The sequence below is a fragment of the Somniosus microcephalus genome, unplaced genomic scaffold (assembly GCF_052327205.1).
Source record: "Somniosus microcephalus isolate GS21.2 unplaced genomic scaffold, FLI_Smic_1.0 unresolved_chr4, whole genome shotgun sequence".
Lineage (NCBI taxonomy): Eukaryota > Metazoa > Chordata > Chondrichthyes > Squaliformes > Somniosidae > Somniosus > Somniosus microcephalus.
Genome location: NW_028225182.1, coordinates 8,118,784 through 8,141,189, shown reverse-complemented (window position 1 = coordinate 8,141,189; position 22,406 = coordinate 8,118,784). Strand labels below are relative to the sequence as shown.

At 45.3% G+C, this 22,406-nt stretch overlaps 1 non-coding gene across 1 annotated transcript; it reads left to right on the top strand.

Moving 5' to 3' along the window:
* The first annotated feature begins 2,528 nt into the window (after window positions 1-2,528).
* On the top strand, window positions 2,529-2,600 carry trnaq-uug (transfer RNA glutamine (anticodon UUG)). The gene has a single exon. It is a non-coding gene; the product is annotated as a tRNA-Gln (tRNA).
* Window positions 2,601-22,406: the final 19,806 nt, after the last annotated feature.

Below are 22,406 nucleotides of genomic sequence, written 5' to 3'. Positions count from 1 at the left end.
CCTTCAAAAGCATTAAGCAGGATATTGAGCGGGCCACGCTACAGGCAGTGGACGAGAACACTCCCTTTCAAGTGGCAAGTGATGCGTCTGAATTTGCCTTGGCGGCCACCCTCAACCAGGCGGGGCGGCCCGTAGCTTTCTTCTCGAGGACCCTCCAGGGGCCTGAGATCAGACACTCCTCCGTAGAAAAAGAGGCCCAAGCCATCGTGGAGGCAGTGCGCCACTGGCACCACTACCTAGCCGCCAAACGCTTCACCCTACTTTCCGACCAGCGGTCAGTAGCCTTTATGTTCAATAATAAACAGAGGGGGAAGATTAAAAATGATAAGATTCTTAGGTGGCGGATCGAGCTCTCCACCTTCGATTATGAGATCATTTACCGGCCAGGGGCCCTTAACGAATCCCCCGACGCCCTCTCACGAGGGATGTGTGCCAGCGCCACCGGGGATCGGCCACAGACCCTCCACAATGACCTCTGCCACCCAGGTGTCACGCGGCTGTTCCACTTCATAAAGTCCCGCAACTTACCCGACTCGATTGAGGAAGTTCGGTCCCTGACCAGGAACTGTCGCAATTGCGCTGAGTGCAAGCCTCGGTTCTACCACCCAGATAGAGCCCACTTAATCAAAGCCACACGGCCCTTTGAGCGGCACAGCTTAGATTTCAAGGGCCCCCTCCCATCCGTCGACCGCAATGTTTATTTCCTGAACATTGTGGACGAATACTCTCGTTTCCCATTCGCCTTCCCCTGCCCAGACATGACCAGCGCCATGGTCATTAAATGCCTCAACAGCCTTTTCTGCCTGTTCGGTATGCCGAGCTACATCCATACGGATAGGAGGGCGTCCTTCATGAGTGAGGAGCTACGCCAGTACATGCTGTCCAGGGGGATCGCCACGAGCCGTACCACCAGCTACAACCCCCGGGGTAACGGTCAAGTGGAGCGAGAGAATGGGACAGTATGGAAAGCAGTCACTCTAGCCCTAAGGACCAAAGGCCTCCCTATCTCCCGCTGGCAGGAAGTCTTCACAGATGTGCTCCATTCGATACAGTCGCTATTGTGTACTGCCACTAATGCCATGCCTCATGAGCGAATGTTTGTCTTTCCCCGGAAATCCACCTCAGGCATATCCATGCCGTCATGGCTCTCCACCCCAGGTCCGGTATTCGTGCGAAGGCATGTGAGGGGCCACAAGACAGACCCTCTCGTGGAGTCAGTGCACCTACTCCACGCCAACCCCCAATACGCGTATGTCCGGCACGCCAACGGATGGGAGGACACCGTGTCCATAAAAGACGTCGCCCCTGCCGGTAACGACAACAACCACGACAACAGCAGCAACAACGACCACAGCAACTCATACCCACCCACTACTCTTTCATCACCCATGGAAGAACATCGACCAAAGGTACCCCCACCAACTACCCCTTCAACAACCCTGGCGGCACACCCGGCAGAGACCCAGGAGGCCACCGGGGACACCCAGCCGACACCCGCGGCACCACAACAGCCACGTCGGTCGCAGAGGACTATCAAACCCCCGAACAGACTAAATCTATAGAAGGGGTGAATGTGATGAAATATTCCATTCATCACTCATCAGTATTTCTCTGCCTGTGACTGTGGTTGGTTTCAGTTTCATTTCCATTGTATTGCACTGTGTGTAGGGCTCCGCCCATACCTGGCTCCTATGTAAGCTGGCCCAGCCTGCAGCACATTCAGTGCGTCAGACCTCTGGATGGAAGATACATTCTCCTCTGTGTGTTACCTTCTAAGTCAATAAAGGCCTTGTCTTGTTTCGCTAACATCGAGCCTCGGATTTATTGAGGCACATCACTCTTCAGCAACGGTTCCATGGTGTAATGGTGAGCACTCTGGGCTTTGAATCCAGCGATCTGCGTCCGAATCTCGGTGGAACCGGAATTCATGTTGTCCCAGCCGCAGGAAATTTGTGACATACAAGGTTGGCATCTGCATACCAACAACGGTTACTGGACCGTTTGCTGCCTGAATCAATGACGGTTGATTTATTGTTCGCGACAGCAAATGATAGGCTCAATCTCTCATTCCCAGTTCCAAATAAGCGGGGCAGAAAGATGTGTATTGTCCAGTGCTTCGTTATGCCTGCACAGCAGATTTCTCAACATTTTCTTTGCAAGCTGCATTCGGCTGGCATAATTGTTGAAATTAAAAGCAGTGCTTCTTGAAATGTAGGCATTGCACTTCGTCTTCTCGAAAATAGGTAACAATTGCTTTTCTTCCGTGCAACAGTGCCTTGCAAAGATTAAACTAATTTTACCTGGCAGGACTGCAATACAAGCTGCTATGAGCAGTGTGAAAAAGAAGCAGAGATTTGTGAACCGATAGCCATCAAGGCAGCTGTGTAATTTGCTCAGAACCGAGGCTTCGCAGAGGGGCAAGTGATCAAGCTGAAGTTAAGGATGAGACAAGGCCGAGACAAAGTATAATGGTGGAGATGGTAATGTTGTTGATTTTGAGAAAATAATCTAATAAACTCGTCAGCAACGGTTCCATGGTGTAATGGTGAGCACTCTGGGCTTTGAATCCAGCGATCCGAGTTCGAATATCGGTGGAACCTGAATTCTTGTTGTCCCAGCTGCTGGAAATTTGTGGCATACAAGCTTGGCATCTGCATACCAACCACGGTTACTGGACCGTTTGCTGCCTGAATCAATGATGGTTGATTTATTGTTCCCGACAGCAAATGATAGGCTCAACCTCTCATTCCCATTTCCAAATAAGCGTGGCAGAAAGATGTGTGTTGTCCAGTGCTTCGTTTGACTGCACAGCAGATTGCTCAACATTTTCTTTGCAAGCTGCATTCGGCTGGAATACTTGTTGAAATTGAAAGCAGTGCTTCTTGAAATGTAGGCATTGCACTTCGTATTCTCGAAAAAAGTTAACAATTGCTTTTCTTTCGTGCAGCAGTGCCTTGCAAAGATTATACACATTTTACCTGGCAGGACTGCAACACAAGCTGCTATGAGCAGTGTGAAAAAGAAGCAGAGATTTGTGAACCGATAGCCATCAAGGCAGCTGTGTGATTTGCTCAGAACCGAGGCTTAGCAGAGGGGCAAGCTGAAGTTAAGGATGAGAGCAGGCCGAGAAAAAGTAGAATAGTGGAGATGGTAATGTTGTTGATTTTGAGAAAAGAATCTAATGAGCTTTTCAGCAACGGTTCCATGGTGCAATGGTACGCGCTCTGGGCTCTGAATCCAGCGATCTGAATTCAAATCTCGGTGGAAGCTGAATTCTTGTTGTCCCAGCTGCTGGAAATGGGACATACAAGCTTGGTATTTGCATACCAACCACGGTTACTGGACCGTTTGCTGCCTGAATCAATGATGGTTGATTTATTGTTCTCGACATCAGATGATAGGCTCAACCTCCCATTCTCAGTTCCAAACAAGCGGGGCAGAAAGATGTGTGTTGTCCAGTGCTTCGTTTGACTGCACAGCAGATTGCTCAACATTTTCTTTGCAAGCTGCATTCGGCTGGCATAATTGTTGAAATTGAAAGCAGTGCTTCTTGAAACGTAGGCATTGCGCTTCGTATTCTCGAAAAAAGTTAACAATTGCTTATCTTTCGTGCAGCAGTGCCTTGCAAAGATTATTCACATTTTACCTGGCAGGACTGCATTACAAGCTGCTATGAGCAGTGTGAAAAAGAAACAGAGATTTGTGAACCGATAGCCATCAAGGCAGCTGTGTGATTTGCTCAGAACCGAGGCTTAGCAGAGGGGCAAGTGGGCAAGCTGAAGTTAAGGATGAGACCAGGCCAAGACAAAGTACAATGGTGGAGACGGTAATTTTGTTGATTTTGAGAAAAGAATCTAATGAATTTTTTGACAACAGTTCCATGGTGTAATGGTGAGCACTCTGGGCTTTGAATCCAGCGATGCGAGTTCGAATCTCGATGAAACTTGATTTTGTGTTGTCCCAGCTGCTGGAAATTTGGGACATACAAACTTGGCCTCTGCATACCAACCACGGTGACTGGAACGTTTGCTGCCTGAATCAATGACTGTTGATTTATTGTTCTCGACATCAGATGATAGGCTCAACCTCTCATTCCCAGTTCCAAATAAGCGGGTCAGAAAGATGTGTGTTGTCCAGTGCTTCGTTTGACTGCACAGCAGATTGCTCAACATTTTCCTTGCAAGCTGCATTCGGCTGCCATACTTGTTGAAATTGAAAGCAGTGCTTCTTGAAACGTAGGCATTGCACTTCGTATTCTCGAAAAAAGTTAACAATTGCTTATCTTTCGTGCAGCAGTGCCTTGCAAAGATTATACTCATTTTACCTGGCAGGACTGCAATCCAAGCTGCTATGAGCAGTGTGAAAAAGAAGCAGAGATTTGTGAACCGATAGCCATCAAGGCAGCTGTGTGATTTGCTCAGAACCGAGGCTTAGCAGAGGGGTAAGTGGGCAAGCTAAAGTTAAGGATGAGACCAGGCCGAGACAAAGTATAATGGTGGAGACGGTAATGTTGTTGATTTTGAGAAAAGAATCTAATGAACTCTTCAGCAACGGTTCGATGACCGTATGGGCCATCAGAATATTTTCATCATTTTACGGTTTTTCATAACATTTGAAATATAAAATTTATAAGGGAACAAATCCTAACCGTATCTCACGGGGGAATTATTTGGATGAACATCCATTGCACCTTTGACACCAGGGTGGAGAGAGACATAGACCATAGAATCAAAGATTGATACGGCACAGAAGGAGGCCATTCGGCCCATCAAGTCTGCACTGTTACATTGGAAGAGCTCTCCAATTAGTCCCACTCACCTGCTCTTTCCTCACAGCCCTCCAAATTTCTCCTTATCAATATTCCCTTTTTGAAAGTTACTATTGAATCTGCTTCCACCGCCCATTCAGGCAGCGCATTCCCAATCAGAATAACTCACAGCATAAAGAAGTGCTCCTCATCTCCCCTCTGGTTCTTTTGCTGGTTATCCTCAATTGGTGTCCTCTGGTTACCGACCCTCCTGCCACTGGAAACAGTGTCTCCTTATTTACTCTATCAAAACCCCTTGAAATTTTGAAAACCTCTATTAAATTTCTTCTTAACCATCTGAGGAAAAGAATCCCAGCTTCTCCAGTCTCTCCACATAGCTGAAGTCTCTCATCCCTGGGACCACTCTGAGACTTCAAACCGAGGCTCCCACTCTGTGTATCTGTTGCTCTCTCTTTGTCTCTATCTGTCTCTCTCTCTCTGCCTATTGCTCTTTCTATGCCCGTCTCTTTCTCACTCTATTCACAGCTGGACTGTTGCTCTGACAGATTCTGTATATGTTAATATAGTTGTGAAAGATGTCATGCGGGAGACCGACGGTTCAATTCCCCGACAGGGCAGATGATTTTTAACATCCCCAATTATAAACCGTTGGACATCACCTTAAAATGCTCCTTTTTGAACAGAAAAAAATAACTAAATGAATTTTAAAAGATGTACTGGCATATGAAGAAATGTATAACAATTTCCTGCAACATTTCCTCGTTAGTATAGTTTCCCTCTCCCTTTTGTGTGGGGCACGGAGGAGGGAGAGAGGGACAGAGCAAATGAGATTAACAGGGTTACGCACAAATCGCTGGGGTTTGGGACTAAGCACGACTTCTCTTTCAAAGAGACAGCACAGGCACGACGGGCCGAATGGCCTTCAAATGTAATGCAAGCCTCCGTAAATCAATGAAACTCAGATGGATATCTGAGACATACACACACAAAGAGACACATGTCTGTGTCTGTGTGCGTTTGAGCATTTGTCACAAACACTGCATAACTACTTCCTCTACCACGTCCTTGATAGTATAGCGGTGAGTATTCAATTCCCCGACAGCTTCTCTCTGTATGTTTCATAGAAACATAGAAGATTGGAGCACGAGTAGGCCATTCGGCCCCTCGAGCCCGCACTGTCATTTAATGAGATCATGGCTGATCATCCAAATTCATTACCCTGTCGCTGCTTTCTCCCCATATACCTTGATCCCTTTAGCCTCAAGAAATATATCCAACTCCTTCTTGAATATATTTAATGAATGTGCCTCAACTGCCCCGTGTGGCAGAGAATTCCACAGGTTCACCACTCTCTGGGTGAAGAAATTCCTCCTCATCTCAGTCCTAATTGGCTTACCCACTATGCTTAGTCTATGACCCCTGGTTCTGGAATCCCCCGCCATCGGGAACATGCTTCCTGCATCTAGTTTGTCTAGTCCTGTTAGAATTTTATAAGTTTCAATGAGACCCCCTCTCATTCTTCTTAACTCTAGCGAATATAAGCCTAATCAACCCAATCTCCCCTCATACGTCTTTCCTGCCATCCCAGGTATCTGTCTAGTGAATCGTTGCTGCACTCTCCATGGCAAGAACATCCTTTCTCAGATAAGGCGACCAAAATGGCACACAATACTCAAGGTTTTTCTCTCTGTCTCTTAGAAAAGCACAGACGGAAATAGATTTCAAGTGGATGCCTACCCGCAACTGGTGCTGTGGTTTCCTGAACACGTCTTTTGTATTCTCACCTGACAAATGTCATTTTGTACCAAAAGTTTGCCTGGCGTGGAAGTAATCTGAATTTCACAAAATACACTTCCTTGCCTGCTGCACAATGCCTGCTGTTTCAAAGTCATCAGGAAATGACTAGACCTTTCTATCAACATTTGGAACAAGACACTTTACATGTTGCCTACATTTAACTGCAGCTTACAGTGTCAGAACAGTCACAGTTATCAATAGTCTTCCATGTATCTTCTTTCCCACTACATCTCCCTAACAAACTTATCTGATCAGAGCACGGCTATCAATCAATTTATTGCCAGTGAGAAAAATGCAACATTTCAAACTTAGCAACGTGTGCAAGACTGGAATCAGAGAGTGCCTGGGCAGTGATAACTAAACCTGAGCATTAAGATATTCATTAGGCCTGAGCCCTTCCTGTATTGCTCAGTAGCCCACTGAGTGAGGAACTGAGAGACAACAGGCCGGGCATGGAGCCTGGGCATTTTCAGTTCTGTGTGGGGCTCAGCACCATACCTGCTGCTGAAGATTTAACTTGACATAATTTCAGCTTGGCTCAAGATCAGTGAGTCAAAACAGGACAGAAGGAGGCCATTCGGCCCATCGAGTCCGTGACGGCTCCCTGTCGAGCAACCCAGTCAGTCCCATTCCCCGCTCTCTCCCCGTAGCCCTGCAAGTTTATTTCCCTCTAGTGACTATCCAGTCACCCCTTGAAAACATTGAGTGTCTCCGGTTCCATCAGGTTGGGGCGGAAACATTTTGTAAAATATTCCCCATTAAAAATGAATTAACATGAAAAAGTTAATTAGTTTTGTGGTTAAATATGAATAAAATAAAATCTCTTAAAACACGTATATTTGCTCTGTGCAATTCTGGGCCATCAGCAGCAGCATAATTGTATTCAACCACAATCTCGTTGGGCATATCCATCACTCCACCATTACCCTCAAGCCAGGGGACCAAACCTGGCTCAGTGAGATGTGTAGAAGAGCAGGCCAGGAGCGGCACCAGGCGCACCTGAAAATGAGACCATTCCAAACAGCTGAAACTGGATATGGAACCAAGGCGGGCCAATGCAGCTCAGATACAGATTATCCAGGATCTAATTGAGTGAAGGAACAGGGCTGAGGGGCTGAATGGCCTCCTCATGTTCCGATTAGTCTGTCACCATTAAGAAAATGTTACGGAATGGCTTTCTCGGATCCCAGTGGATGATCTCATACTCACCGACATTCTACCCAGTGCTACAGTTTAACCCACGATCTTGCAGCCAAAATACACATTTTGAAAACCTGGAAAAAGTTAATGCACCGTCCTTGGGTGGGCTCGAACCATCAAACTTTCAGTTAACAGCCGAACGCACTAACCAATTGCGCCACAGAGACTGGCTGAAAAATTGATTACAACATATACTAAAGCCAGAGATTACCGAGATAAAACCTCAGGTCACAGAGAGCAAGATAGCAACTGTCCAGACTCTGTTTACTTGTGCAAATTAAAAAATGTAACCATCATTGTCGGAGGGACTGAGGTTGTCATTTCAATGTTTTCAGCTGATTTCACAGGCGATCCCCAGCTCTGAATCCCCCAGCAGAGAATTCAAGGAGAGTTTGATATAAATGAGATTCAACATTAGTATCTGAACATTACTCTTGATTCGGGACTCTGATCTCTCTCCAGCATGTCGCTGCTGAAGATTGAATTTGATATAATTTCACCTTGTCTCATGATCAGAGCGGCTCAGTGAGACTTCGGCCGTCTCTCCCTTCACAACCCATCAGTGCGGAGAAAAGAACAAGGAATTTTACACATATGTTCTGCTCTGTAACTTTATTTGAACATTTCAGTGCATTTCACGCTGTGTACAACACGGTGAGGTCCCCCGTGCTGTGTCAGCTTTGTATCTTTATCAACACTCCAGCTTTACATTAACACAACCTGAGCTCCGAGACGTGGTCGGGTCACATTGTCCGAAGTGAGGAATGAGCGAGAGGGGCAATTCCTCCCGGGGTTAGAAAATCCTCCGGAAGAATGACAGAATATTTAATTTGCTGTGAAGCCGAAATAGCTCAGTTGGGAGAGCGTTTTAAAGGTCCCTGTTTCGATCCCGTGTTTCGGCAGGTTTTAATTATATTCACCTCCTTCACTATAAGAGGAGTGAATCAGGAGCAATTTTCCATTCTCACACGGGCGTCTCCCAAAGGAAATGGGAGTGAAAACCACATTTTACTCATTAGATCCTGCTCCAACCGCTCGCTGCAGGTTAAAATCTAGTCGGGGTCTCGCCGACTGTTTTTATTCCGGGACTGAGGGAGGGGCTGTTCAGCGGTGGTGCGATAATCATTTTTAGAATGAGGTTTGTTACATTAAAGAGCTCTTTTACAGTTACTTTCGATTTACACACTGCCAAGTTGTATATAGGAACAATGTTTAAGCGATGTGGTGTGTTCAAAGTTTGTGCAGTAAATTGGTCAGCCAGTGTCAGCCTGAAAGACAACCTCGCAGCCTGGGTTTGAGCCTGCCCACGAGCGCATTGTGGCCGGTTAGCTCAGTTGGTGAGAGCGTGGTGCTAATAACGCCAAGGTCGCAGGTCCGATCCCTGTACGGGCGATCGGAATATTTTCATAATTTTACGCTTTTCTCGCACATTTCAAATACAAACTTTATAAGGAAGCCGATGCACACTGAATCTCACGGGGGATTTATTTGGATTAACATCTATTGCACCTTAGCCACCGGGGCTGAGAAACGCATCTTTCTATTTATTTGTCATTCTGAGTTTTCTGATGAACGTTGATGGGATGTGGGAGTCGCTGGCTAAGCCTGCATTTAGTGCCCATCCCTAATTTCCCTTGAGAAGATGGTGGTGAGCCGCCTTCTTGAACTTCTGCAGTCCATATGGTGTAAGTACACCCACAATGCTGTTAGGAAGGGAGTTCCAGGATTTTGGCCCAGCGACAGTGAAGGAACGGCGAAACAGGTCCAAGTCAGGATGGTGTGTGGCTTGGAGGGGAACTTGTAGGTGGTGATGTTCCCATGCGTCTGCTGCCCTTGTCCTTCTAAGTGGTAGAGGTCGCGGGTTTGGAAGGTGCTGTTGAAGGAGCTTTGGTGAGTTGCTGCAGTCCATCTTGTAGATGGTACACACTGCAGCCACAGTGTGCTGGTGATGGAGGGAGTGAATGTTGAAGGAAGTGGATGGAGTGCAAATCAAGCGGGCTGCTTTATCCTGAATGGTGTCGAGCTTCTTGAGTGTTGTTGGTGCTGCACTCATCCAGGCAAGTGGAGAGTATTCCATCACACTCCTGATTTGTGCCTTGTAGATGGTGGAAAGGCTTTGGGGAGTCAGGAGGTGAGATACTCGCTGCAGAATTCGTAGCCTCTGGCCTGCTCTTGTAGCCACAGTATTTATATGGCTGGTCCAGTTCAGTTTCTGAGCAATGGTAACCCCAGGATGTTGATAGTGGGGGATTCAGCGATGGTAATGCCATTGAATGTCAAGGGGAGATGGTTAGAATCTCGCTTGTCGGAAATGGTCATTGCCTGGCACTTGTGTGGTGCGAATGTTACTTGCCACTTGTCAGTCCAAGTCTGAATGTTGTCCAGGTCTTGCTGCATATGGACACGGACTGCGTCAGTATCTGACGAGTCTCGAATGGCGCTGAACAGTGTGCAATCATCAGCGAACATCCCCACTTCTGACCTTATGATGGAGGGAAGGTCATTGTTAAAACAGCTGAAATGCGAGGAGCATTTGTAATAAGGTGGACGAATTGGCTGCGCAAATAGAGGTAAACGAATATGATTTGGTTGGGATTATGGAAACGTGGCTCAAGGATGGCCAAGACTGGGAACTCAACATCCAGGGGTATTCGATATTCAGGAAAGATAGGCAAAAAGGAAAGGGAGGTGGGGTAGCATTACTGGTTAAAGAAGGGATTAATACAATTGCAATGAAGGACATTAGCTCTGATGATGTGGAATCTGTATGGGTATAATTGAGAAATACTAAGGGGAAAAAACATTTGTGGGAGTGGTATATAGACCTCCCAACAGAAAGACAGAGGTTGGGGATGGCATTAAAAGGGAAATTAAAGAAGCGTGCAATAAGGGCACAGTAGTCATCATGGGTGACTTTAATCTACATATAGATTGGGCCAACCAAATTAGTAACAATACTGTGGAGGAGGAATTCCTGGAGTGTTTACAGGATGGTTTCATGGACCAATATATCGAGGAACCAACCAGAGATCAGGTCATCTTAGACTGGGTATTATGTAACGAGAAAGTATTAATTAGCAATCTTGTTGTACGAGGCCGCTTGGGTCTGAGCGATCATAATATGATCGAATTCTTCATTAAGATGGAGAATGAAGTAATTGACTCAGAGACTAGGGTCCTCAATTTAAACAAAAGAAACTACGATGGTCTGAGGAGCGAGTTGGGTAGGATTAATTGGGGAATGGCACTCAAAGGTTTGACGGTGGATAGGCAATGGCAAACATTCAAAGACCGAATGGATGAGCTGCAGAATTTGTTCATCCCAGTTTGGCATAAAAATAAAACAAAAAAGGTGACTCAACCGTGGCTAACAATGAACATTAGCGATAGCATAAGATCCAAGGAGACAACATATAAATTGGCCAGAAAAAGCAACAATCTTGAGGTTTGGGAGAAATTTAGGATTCAACAAAGGAGGACAAAGGGATTAATTAAGAAAGGGAAAATAGAATATGAGAGTAAGCTATCAGGGAACATAAAAACTGACTGTAAAAGCTTTTATAGATATGTGAAGAGAAAAAGATTGGTGAAGTCAAGCATAGGTCCCTTACAGTCAGAATCAGGGGAATTTATAATGGGAAACAAAGAAATGGCGGACCAACTAAATTCATACTTTGGTCCTGTCTTCACAAAGGAGGACACAAATAACCTCCCTGAGGTGCCGGGGATCATAGGGCCTGACGAAAGGGTGGAACTTAAAGAAATCAGTATTTGTAGGGAAATGATGTTAGGAGAATTGATGGGACTGAAGGCTAATAAATCTCCAGGGCCTGATAATCTACATCCCAGGGTACTTGAGGAAGTGGCCCTAGAAATTATAGATGCATTGCTGATCATCTTCCAGAAATCGATAGACTCTGGAACAGTACCCATGGATTGGAGGGTAGCTAATTTTACCCAGCTATTCAAAAAAGGCGGTAGAGAAAATGCGGGGAATTATAGACCGGTAAGCCTGACATCGGTAGTGGGGAAAATGCTAGAATCTATTATAAAAGATGTAATAGCAGAGCACTTGGTAAGCAGTGACAGGATCGGACAAAGTCAACATGGATTTACAAAAGGTAAATCATGCTTGACTAATCTACTGGAACTTTTTGAGGTTGTAACTGTTAAAATAGATAAGGGAGAACCAGTGGATGTGGTGTATTTGGACTTTCAGAAGACTTTCGATAAGGTCCCAGATAAGAGATTAGCGTACAAAATTAAGGCACATGGGATTGGGGTCAAGGTATTGACTTGGATAGAGAATTGGTTGACGGACAGAAAGCAAAGACTTGGAATAAATGGGTTGTTTTCCGAGTGGCAGGCAGTGACTAGTGGGGTACCGCAAGGATCGGTCCGAGGAAACCAGCTGTTCACAATATATATTAATGATCTGGACGAGGGAATTGGATGTAGTATCTCCAAATTTGCAGATGACACAAAGCTGGGTGGGAGGGTAAGCTGTGAGGAGGATGTCGTGAAACTCCAGTACGATTTGGACAGATTGGGTGATTGGGCAGAAACATGGCAAATGCACTATAATGTGGATAAATGTGAGGTTATCCACTTTGGAGGCAAAAACAGGAAGGCAGATTATTATTTGAATGGCAATAGATTGGGAGAAGGGGAAGTGCAAAGAAACCTGGGTGTTCTTGAGCACCAGTCGCTGAAGGTAAGCATGCAGGTGCAGCAGGTGGTTAAGAAGGCAAATGGTATGTTGGCCTTTGTAGCAAGAGGGTTCGAGTACAGGAACAAGGATGTCTTGCTACAGTTGTACAGGGCCTTGGTGAGACCACACCTTGAGTATTGTGTGCAGTTTTGGTCACCTTACCTGAGGAAGGACGTTCTTGCCATGGAAGGAGCGCAGCGAAGATTCACCAGGCAGATACCTGGGATGGCAGGAATGACGTATGAGGAGAGATTGTGTCGATTGGGATTATACTCACTGGAGTTTAGAAGATTGAGAGGGGATCTCATCGAAACCTATAAAATTCTGTCAGGCCTGGACAGACTAGATGCAGGAAGGATGTTTATGATGGCCGGGGAGTCCAGAACAAGGGATCCTAGTCTAAGGATAAGGGGTAAGCCATTTAGGACTGAAATGAGGAGGAATTTCTTCACCCAGAGAGTGGTGAACCGATGGGATTCTCTGCCACAGAGGGCGGTGGAGGCCAGTTCATTAAATATATTCAAAAAAGGGTTGGATATATTTCTTAAGGCTAAAGGGATCAAGGGATATGGGGAGAAGGCAGGGACAGGGTACTGAATTTGGATGATCAGCCATGATCTCATTGAATGGCGGAGGAGGCTCGAAGGGCCGAATGGCCCACTCCTGCTCCTATCTTATACGTTTCTATGTTTCTATGGATGGGCCTAGGACACTGCCCTGAGGAACTCCTGCAGTGATGTCATGTGATTGAGATGAGTGAGCTCCAACAACCTCGGCCAACTTCCTTTGTGCTAGGTATGATTCCAACCAATGGAGAGTTTTCCCCTTGATTCCCATTAACTTCAGTTTTGCTAGGGCTCCTTGATGCCACACTCGATCAAATGCTGCCTTGATGTCAAGGGCATTCACTCTCACCTCACCACTTGAGTTCAGCTCTTTTGTCCATGTTTGGACCAAGGCTGTAATGAGGTCAGGAGCTGAGTGAACCTGGCGGAACTCAAACTGGGCGTCAGTTAGTAGGTTATTGCTGAGTAAGTGCTGCTTGATAGCACTCTCGACGACACCTTCCATCACTTTGCTGACGATTGAGAGTAGACTGATGGGACGGTAATTGGCCGGGTCGGATTTGTCCTGCTTTAGTAGACAGGACATGCTTGGGCAATTTTCCACACAGGGAAAGAAACTCGCACCTGGGGGTTCACCTGGAGCAAGATCCAATATCATTCATTCCGTCCTGGAGCGGAACCGGGGGCATTTCGGGTGTAAGGCGAACGTGATAATTGCTACAGTACCAAAACCTCTGCTCAGTTTGTCAGCCGCGAGTCAGAAGGATGTTTTAAGGGAGAATATGACCCGCTGACTCACCTCTCTGCACTGATTGAGATTGTGTCGCTTCTCCGTCAAACAACATCACTTCTGTCCCACACTAAAAGCTCTCAATCCTTCTCCTCCGCTCGCTTTCTATTCAAGTAATTGGACAATGAATCAATATTAAGTTTCCCTCGGGCTTTTGCTGGTGAGTTTACTGATAAAACCGGGTAATTGATAGGAAACTTGAGCACAGGCAGGGTCCTTGCGACAGAGCAGTCAGGCTAGCCCAGTCGGTGCAGTTTAGGATACTTCATCCCCACGGTGGGGAGTTTGCGTTTTAAATTTTTGGGCTGATTTTAAAGGCGATTCCCAGCTCGGTCAATGAGTGTTTCATATAAATGCGATGCAACAAAATAAGAAAATCTCTCCTTGATTCCGGAATCTTGTCTCTCTCCAGACGCCCGCTGCTAAAGATTGAACTGACTTTAATTTCACCTTGGCTCGGGGTCAGTGCGGCTCAGTGGGCCTTCGGCCCGTCTCTCCCTTCACAACCCATCAGGGCCGAGAAAAAAACGGGGAATTTTACAAACGTGTTGTGTTCTGTAACTTTTTATAAACACTTCATTTTATTTCACTCAGTGTCCAAGACTGTGAGGTCTTCCCTGGTGTGTCAGCTTCCGGTGTTTATAAACACTTCAGATTTCCTGATAATATTGTTGAATCGCATTTTTTGAAAGAGTCATTGACCGAGAGGTGCCGGGGGATTTAGAGCTGGGGATCGACTGTGAAACCAGCCCAATAATTTGAAACACAAACAGCCCCTGAGATTAAGAGTCTCAGGCTCTACCGACTGAGCTAGCCGGGCCGGTCTGACCCCGCGCACTGCTTGTGTTACAAACCATGAACCAGTTTCCCCTCAATTCCCAGCTTTACCAGTAAATCGGCCAACAAAAGCCCGAGAGAACCTTATTACTGATACTTTATCCAATCACTTCAATATGTGTTTTCTGGTGAGCAGCACTTCTGCCGCTGGAAAATGTTCTCCTTGTTTACTTTATTAAAACTCTTCATGACATTGAACATGTCGACAAAATCTCCCCTTATCATCTCTGCTCTGAGGAGAACAACCTCTTCTTCTCCACTACTCCACGGAACTGAATCTCGCATCCGTCCTAAAGCGCAGTGCCCGAATTACACACAATACTCCAAAGGTTTGGTATAACTTCCTTCCTTTTGCCCTCTATGCCTCTGTTTATAAAGCCCAGGATTCCATTTGCTTTTCTAACACAAGACAAGATGCTGCGGATGCTGGAAGTTTGAAATAAAAACAGAATTTGCTGAAAATACTCAGCAGCTGTGAATGGCAGGTGAGTTTGAAAAAAAGCGAATTGGGTTTGAAATAGTGTCTGAGGGTTCCATCGTGTAATGGTGAGCACTCTGGACTTTGAATCTAGCGATCCGAGTGCGAATCGCAGTGGAACCTGGTTCCCTCTTGTCCCAGCTGTTGTAAAAGTAATTTTGATGGCAGCTGTGTGATTGGCTGCTCAGCAGCGGGAAAGTGTCGAAGCTGAAGGTAAGGATGAGAAAAGTCTGGCCCAAAATGGAATGGTGGAGTGAAAATTGTCCAGTTCTTCCAATATTGCTGCTGGACGGGGTTTGCAAGTAGCCTTGAGAGGGCAGTGATGTATCGCCATTGCAGTGCTGGTCCCCGGCACAAACTCCGTTCCTGAGCCTCCGACTTCATCCCAATCCCTGGCCACTGAGACTGAACCAGACAGCTTGCAACCTTGGTATTTGACCCCGAGGTGAACTTCTGCCCAAGACGGTCTCCTTCCCCCTCCGTAACATCGCCCGACTCCGCCTCTGCCTCAGCTGATCTGCTGCTGAGACCCTCATCCTTGCCTTTGTCACCTCCAGACTTGACGATTCTAATGTACTCCTGGAAGGCCTCCCATCATCCTCCCTCCATAAACTTCAGCTCATCCAATCCTCTGCTGGCCGTATCCTAACTCACACCATGTCCCGTTCACCCATCACCCCGGGTCTCACTCACCTACATTGGCTCCCTTCAGGTGACAATTCAGTTTTCAAATTCTCGTCCTTGTTTTCAAATCCCTCCATGGACCCGCCTCCCCTATCTCTGGAACATTCTCCAGCCCTACACCCTCTGAGATCTCTGCACTCCTCCAATTCTGGGCTCTTACACATCCCCGATTTTAATCCTTCCAACATCTGCCGTGGTGGGATTGTGAGCTCAGGTCTCCAGATCATCATGAAGTCTGCGGCTGAGGGCCAGCACTGCAATGGCGATTCATCGCTGCCCCCTCAAGGCAAACCTCTCCACCAGCAAGCACTGGACAATTTTCTCCCCACCATTACAATTTTCCCCTGGATTACCGGTCGATTAACAAACTCACTGTGCCGCCATACCCCATAATTAATTGATTGAAGAATCGTTAATGAGCAGCGCAGAATCTGAGCCTGGAAGAGTCAGTTAAAACAGTGAATTCAATGTCCAATCAGGCACAGAAAGTGAAATAAAGATAGGAAAATAAATGTTGGATTAAGAGATAGAAAAGATAGAGACAAAAGTAAAAACATTTTTATAATATAAAAAATCTTCAACAACAATTTATATCTGAAGGAATGAGATTCCACACTTATAAAAGTTAATTTTCAGTGCTAGGGAGGTTGCTTGGTGGAAATTAAGACGACTTCGACTGAAATGGACGGGGTTGATGCGATGTGTGAAATATGGTGACGATCTATGATTATTATCCGAGATGACGCTGCAGGATCCTTTAAAGATCTCCCGCGGATCCACTGAAACCAGTCGAATGTGCAGCTTTGAGAGGGGCTTTCTGCACCATCAGGGCAGGAAACGGGAGTGAGGGAGGGACACTGTCGGTATCTGTGCTGTGGTTGAGTCTGTGAAGAATGGTCCGGGATCAGATAATGTACAGCCTCTATGAAATATTTTATTTTATACATATTTAATTACAATATGTTTTCTTCCATTGTTCATATTTATTAAATTGCAATAGGAAAGGTTTATTTTCAGTTTGAACCAGGCACCATTTCTAGAACATAAAGTTTTCCCCCAGGATCGAGCCGGAGACTTTTCGCCTGTGAGGTGAACATGATAAACCGCTACACTACGGCAACCTCTGCTTAGCTAAACATCCAGAAAGAACTGTTCAGCGAGAAGGTGAAATGCTGAATTCCAGATTCTGGATTTATTTCCTTTCACTAACATTTCTCTGACCGAAACTGCACAAGTCAAAAATGTTCCTTTCAAAGTCATTAAACTCTGGAATTTCCAGATCGCCCCCGAATCTTCTGAATCAGATGCCTCCAGTTTTCCCACTCAATCAATGTCCCTTTGCAATTTTCTGCTCCTATCCTCACTAATTACTGTGCCCCTGTCAGACTTGGTTTACGGTTATCGATCATAGGATCTGGAATGCACTGCCTGAAAGGGTGCTGGAGGCAGATTCAATCGTGGTTTTCAAAAGGGAGTTGCATAAGTAGCTGTATGATTGTCTGATTGACTGAGATCACCTCTCGTTCTTCTAAACTCCAGGGAGTATAGGCCCAATCTACTCAATCGCTCCTCATAGGACAGCCCTCTCATTGCAGGAATCAGTCTAGTGAACCTTCTCACACCCCATCTAAGGCAAGTATATCCTTCAAAAGGTAAGGTGACCAAAACTAAAATACGGTTTTATCTGCTGGTAGTAAGCGAGCAAGGATTCTGCGAGATATTGCAGTTTGTACAAGTGTTCCCTGGTGGTCTAGTGGTTAGGATTCGGCGCTCTCATTGGCGCGACCCATTGGTTCTTACAAAACTGTTTAATAAAATAATTCAAGTCTGTGAGACACTTAATAATTCTCTTAATCGACCCACTGCTTTTTGTTACACACTGAAGGGAATGCTAACATGTTTTCCAGGTGAGAGTCAAACTTTAGTAACATTTTTGTAGAATCAGACAGCACAGAAGGATCCCATTAAACCCCATCGTGCCTGTGCCGGCTCTCTGAAAGAACTATTCAATGAGTCCCACTGCCCTGCTCTTTCCCCATAGCCCTGCAATTGTTTCTTTTTCAACTACATTTCCCTTTTGAAAGTTAATGTTGAATCTATGATTCTATGACACTGTTTTTATTTTTACAAGGCCTGGTTCACAGTTCTGAATATTGTCCATACGCCGCAAGTTTAATTGTTGTTCAGAAGCTGCTCGACCAGTTGTGTATTTGGAGCAGTTTCCCAGTTTATTTCCCTGTGATGTGATGATTGTGGGGGCTCGGTGCGTGTAACTGGATTTGCTGCAGTCCGCCGGCAGCAGGTGGTGAAAGCGGGCCAGAGACAGTGACTGACAGGTGAGCTAGATTTCCTTACACACCTTGGAATTCAGGAGAACCTGGTTCACGGTTTGCAGAGCAAACTGCTAAATTAAAGTGTGTAAAATGAGAAGGGAAAAAATTCATAACATGCAAAGCATGGAAATTACTGTGTGAAATGGGCCTCGGATAATATTAATGTCAATATTTTTCTGCCTGACGTGGTGGTGGAAGCAGATTCAATATTAACTTTCAAAGGGGGAGCAAATTGAAAAAGAAACACTTGCAGGGCTTTGGGAAAAGAGCAGGGCAGTGGGAATAATTGGATCGCTCTTTCAAAGAGGCACAGGCACTGTGGGCCGAATGGCCGCCTTCTGTGCTGTCTGATTCTACGATTCTATAATAAGTTATCGCAGTTTGTCTGTCACCCAGTAAACTTGTTATTAATTCCTGCAGTGAGCAACACAATGTTGTGGGTTGATTAATGATGATTGAAACAATTATAAAGGGTCTCACTGACTTGAATTATCCCTTAACACCTTCGGTTAACAAAAATCTCTTCCCCCATAGCCCCGCTGACACTCCTGCCAGTGGAAACTGTTTCTCCCACAATTTTGAGCAACTCTCTTAAATCTACCCTGATATGTGATTAATGGAGGTCAATGTGGGCAAATATCAGTCATCCACTTAGAAAGATCAGTCAGTCTATGATCTGAAAACATTGGCAGAGAATATTTTTTTTTCTGTGAAATAGCCGGTCCTGTTTAATTTAACAGAAGTTGCCCCAGATCCCTGCTCTCACAAGCAATGAACATTTGAAAGCATTCTCCTAAAATATGATGGGTAAAATGAGATATGGGTTAAAAGTTCAGCACATGCAAGAGCAAAATAATTCACTGTATTTCGACTGTCCCTCAGTAACCATATTTTAATGTATTTCATTCTGCAAAAGGAAGTTATTGGTTCAATAATGGTTATTAAATCAATTCTTATTTTATCACATTAGATGCATGTTATTAATTTAATAAAATTACTTCGCATTAATTAATTAAAAACGGTGATAACAGAATTAGTTCCCTAACCGGGAATCGAACCCGGGTCGCAGTGTTGAAAGGAATCGGTTATGAATCGTTTAATGTTGTCCTAGAAAAATTTCACACTGCTAAATTAAAATCACGGTTACAATGTGTTTCGATGTAAAAGGGGATTGAAACTGACAATACAAACGCTAGGCAGCGCCCGCGGTAAGACAAAGGATGAGCTCAAAGATATCAGGGCCCGTGAAGTCTGGTCAACGTCAAGCCCCTCCTTTCTTATTCAGAGACGTGAAAGGGAGTCAGACGCCACAAACTTTAATTAAAAGCACAAACACGAGTAACACTTACTTCCAAATCTTTTCACTGTAAAATTATTTCACTTTATTTCAAAGCTGATCGCGTTGAATCTGAAATTCAGTACAATGGGATTTTATGTTCACTACTGATTCTACTTTCTGTGCACGGTAAAAATAACCGGTCTTGTTAAATTTGACCAAAGCTCCCCAGATTCCTGGTGTCATCAGCAATGACCATTTTTAAACCAGTCTCCTAAAGTACAGTGTGTATAATGAGATATGGGCAACGGTACAAATTATTGAACGATCGTCTCTACCTCAGTTAGCAATTCTTTCATTCTGCAAAAGAAGATTATTGGTTAATTAATGATGCTTTCCCGTGAAAGCAACATAAAAGTTTAACAAAATGCTTTCGCCCAACGTGGGGCTCGAACTAACGAACACTGAAATTAAGAGTCGAACAGTCTGACGACTGAGCTCGCCGGGTCTGATCACTTTGAACGTCTTTGTCGCTGATTGCAGCCAGGCGCCTGGTGGCTCCGCTCCAGGGGTTTAACTTGTTCTGCAGACCAAGAACCAGGTTCTCCTGAATTCCAAGGTGTGTAAGAAAATCAAGCATCAAAAGCCCTTTCATTAACCACAGGGCTTCAGGCAATGTTCTGATCGCAAAGCACTTTTAGACACAAAACTACGGCATCTTTCCAGCAATCTGAGAAGCAGAGTTCTCATCTTCAGTTTCTTCAGGTAATCCACTCCCCAGGTCATTACCTTCTTTATTCAGGGCTATGGGTGGAACCAAGTGCCGAGAGAGGGCAGGTGGGCTGGCAATAGCAGCAATCTTTATAAACCCCAGTATATCCTGCTCTGTGTTGATAGTTTTCGGGACAGGCTCCAATTCTTCATCAATGATGGTACAGGTTTTGGTCTCGGAAACATCTGCTTGTCAATATCTCTTGCCTATTTCCCAGTGTTTCCCGATTCTGTCTGTCTCTCTGGCTCTGTTTATTCTATGTGTGGCCACCTGCCGGTTGATTTTGAACGAATAACTGTATTTGTGAATAGCAAAATTAAATACATGAGGGCATCAGGTGCTTCTCTCCCTGACAGTGGGGAAACAGTGAGACAGACTTTAGAGCAAGGATCTGGTTATTGTGAAACAGCAAAGAAAATACTAACTCCGGGATTATCCAAAAAAACGATGACCTCGACGTGATTTGAACACGCAGCCTTCTAATCTGGAGTTAGACATGGTACCGTTGCGCCCCGAGCTCCACAGTGCATAACAGCGATGTTTTTATATATACACGTTTCACAAACACTGTTTCATTTCTCCTGCCTTGGAGTAATGAACGGGCTTTAAAATCCCCGCCCACTCGAGTCCCCCGGGTGTCAGACAGCATCAGAAGCAGCGCTCACCTGTCACTCACCGTCTCACGCCCGCTTTCACCGCCTGCTGCCGGCGGACTGCAGCAAATCCAATTACACACACCGAGCCCCCACAATCATCACATCACAGGGAAATAAACTGGAAAACTGCTCCAAATACACAACTGGTCCAGCAGCTTCTGAAAAACAATTAAACTTGCGGCGGGAAACAATATTCGGAACTGCAAACAAGGCTGTGTAAAAATATAAACTGTGTGTGTGAGCCGAGGCCCTAAGCGCTGGAATTCCCTCCCGAAACATCTCCGCCTCTCTTTCCTCCTTTAAGACGCTCCTTAAAATCTACCACTTTGACCAAGCTTTCGGTCACCTGTCCTAATATCTCCTTATGTGGCTCGGTGTCAAATTCTGTCTGATAATCGCTCCTGTGAAGCGCCTTGGGACGTTATACTACTTTAAAGGTGCTACATAAATGCAAGTTGTTGTTGTTATGTGTATGTGTGTGGTGTTTGTATATAAAATGGGTGTTTATAGAATAAGTGCGATGCTGTGCACGTGTGTCAGTTGTAAATAGTGGTGAACGGTTATTTTTCAGACTGGAGGGAAGTATACAGCGCTGTTCCCCAGGGATCGGTATTAGGTCCAATGCTCTTTCTCATATACATTAATTACCTGGACTTGGGTATACTGGGCATAATATCAAAGTCTGCAGATGACAGGAAACTTAGAACTATAGTAAATAAAGAGACGGAAAGTAACAGACTTCATGAGGACATCTACAGAGTTGTGAAATGGGCAGAGACACAGCAGATGTAACACAGAGAAGTGTGAAGTGATCCATTTTGGTAGGATGATTGAACTGAGGCAATATAAACTAAATGATACAATTTTAAATCGGATACAGGAACAGAGAGACCTGGGGTGTATTTATCTATCTCTGAAGGTGGCGGGACAAGTTAAGAAGGCTGTTAAAAAGCACACGGGATCCTTGGCTTTATTAATAGAGGCATAGAGTACAAAATCAAGGAAGTAATACTGAGCCTTTATACATCATTGGTTAGGCCTCAGCTGGAGGATTCTGGGCACAACATTTTAGGAAGGATGTGAAGGCAGAAAAGATTTACAAGCTTGTTTCGGGGGATGAGGGACTTCAGTTAGGTGTATAGATTGAGACGTTTTCGTTGTTCTCCTCAGAGTAGAGAAGTATTCGATGAGATTTGATAGAGGTGTTCAAAATCAGGAGCGGTCTAGCATGGGCAAGGAAACCTCCTGCTGATTACCACCTACCGCCCTCCCTCAGCTGAAGAATCAGTACTCCTCCATGTTGAACATAGATACATAGAAGATAGGAGCAGGAGTCGGCCATTCGGCCCCTCGAGCCCGCTCCGCCATTTAATGAGATCTTGGTGTGGAGATGCCGGAGTTGGACTGGGGTGGACAAATGTAAGAAGTCACACAACACCAGGTTATAGACCAACAGCTTTATTTGAAATCACAAGCTTTCGGAGCGCTGCTCCTTCGTCAGGTGAAGTGGAGAAATGCATAAAGACACAGCTTATATA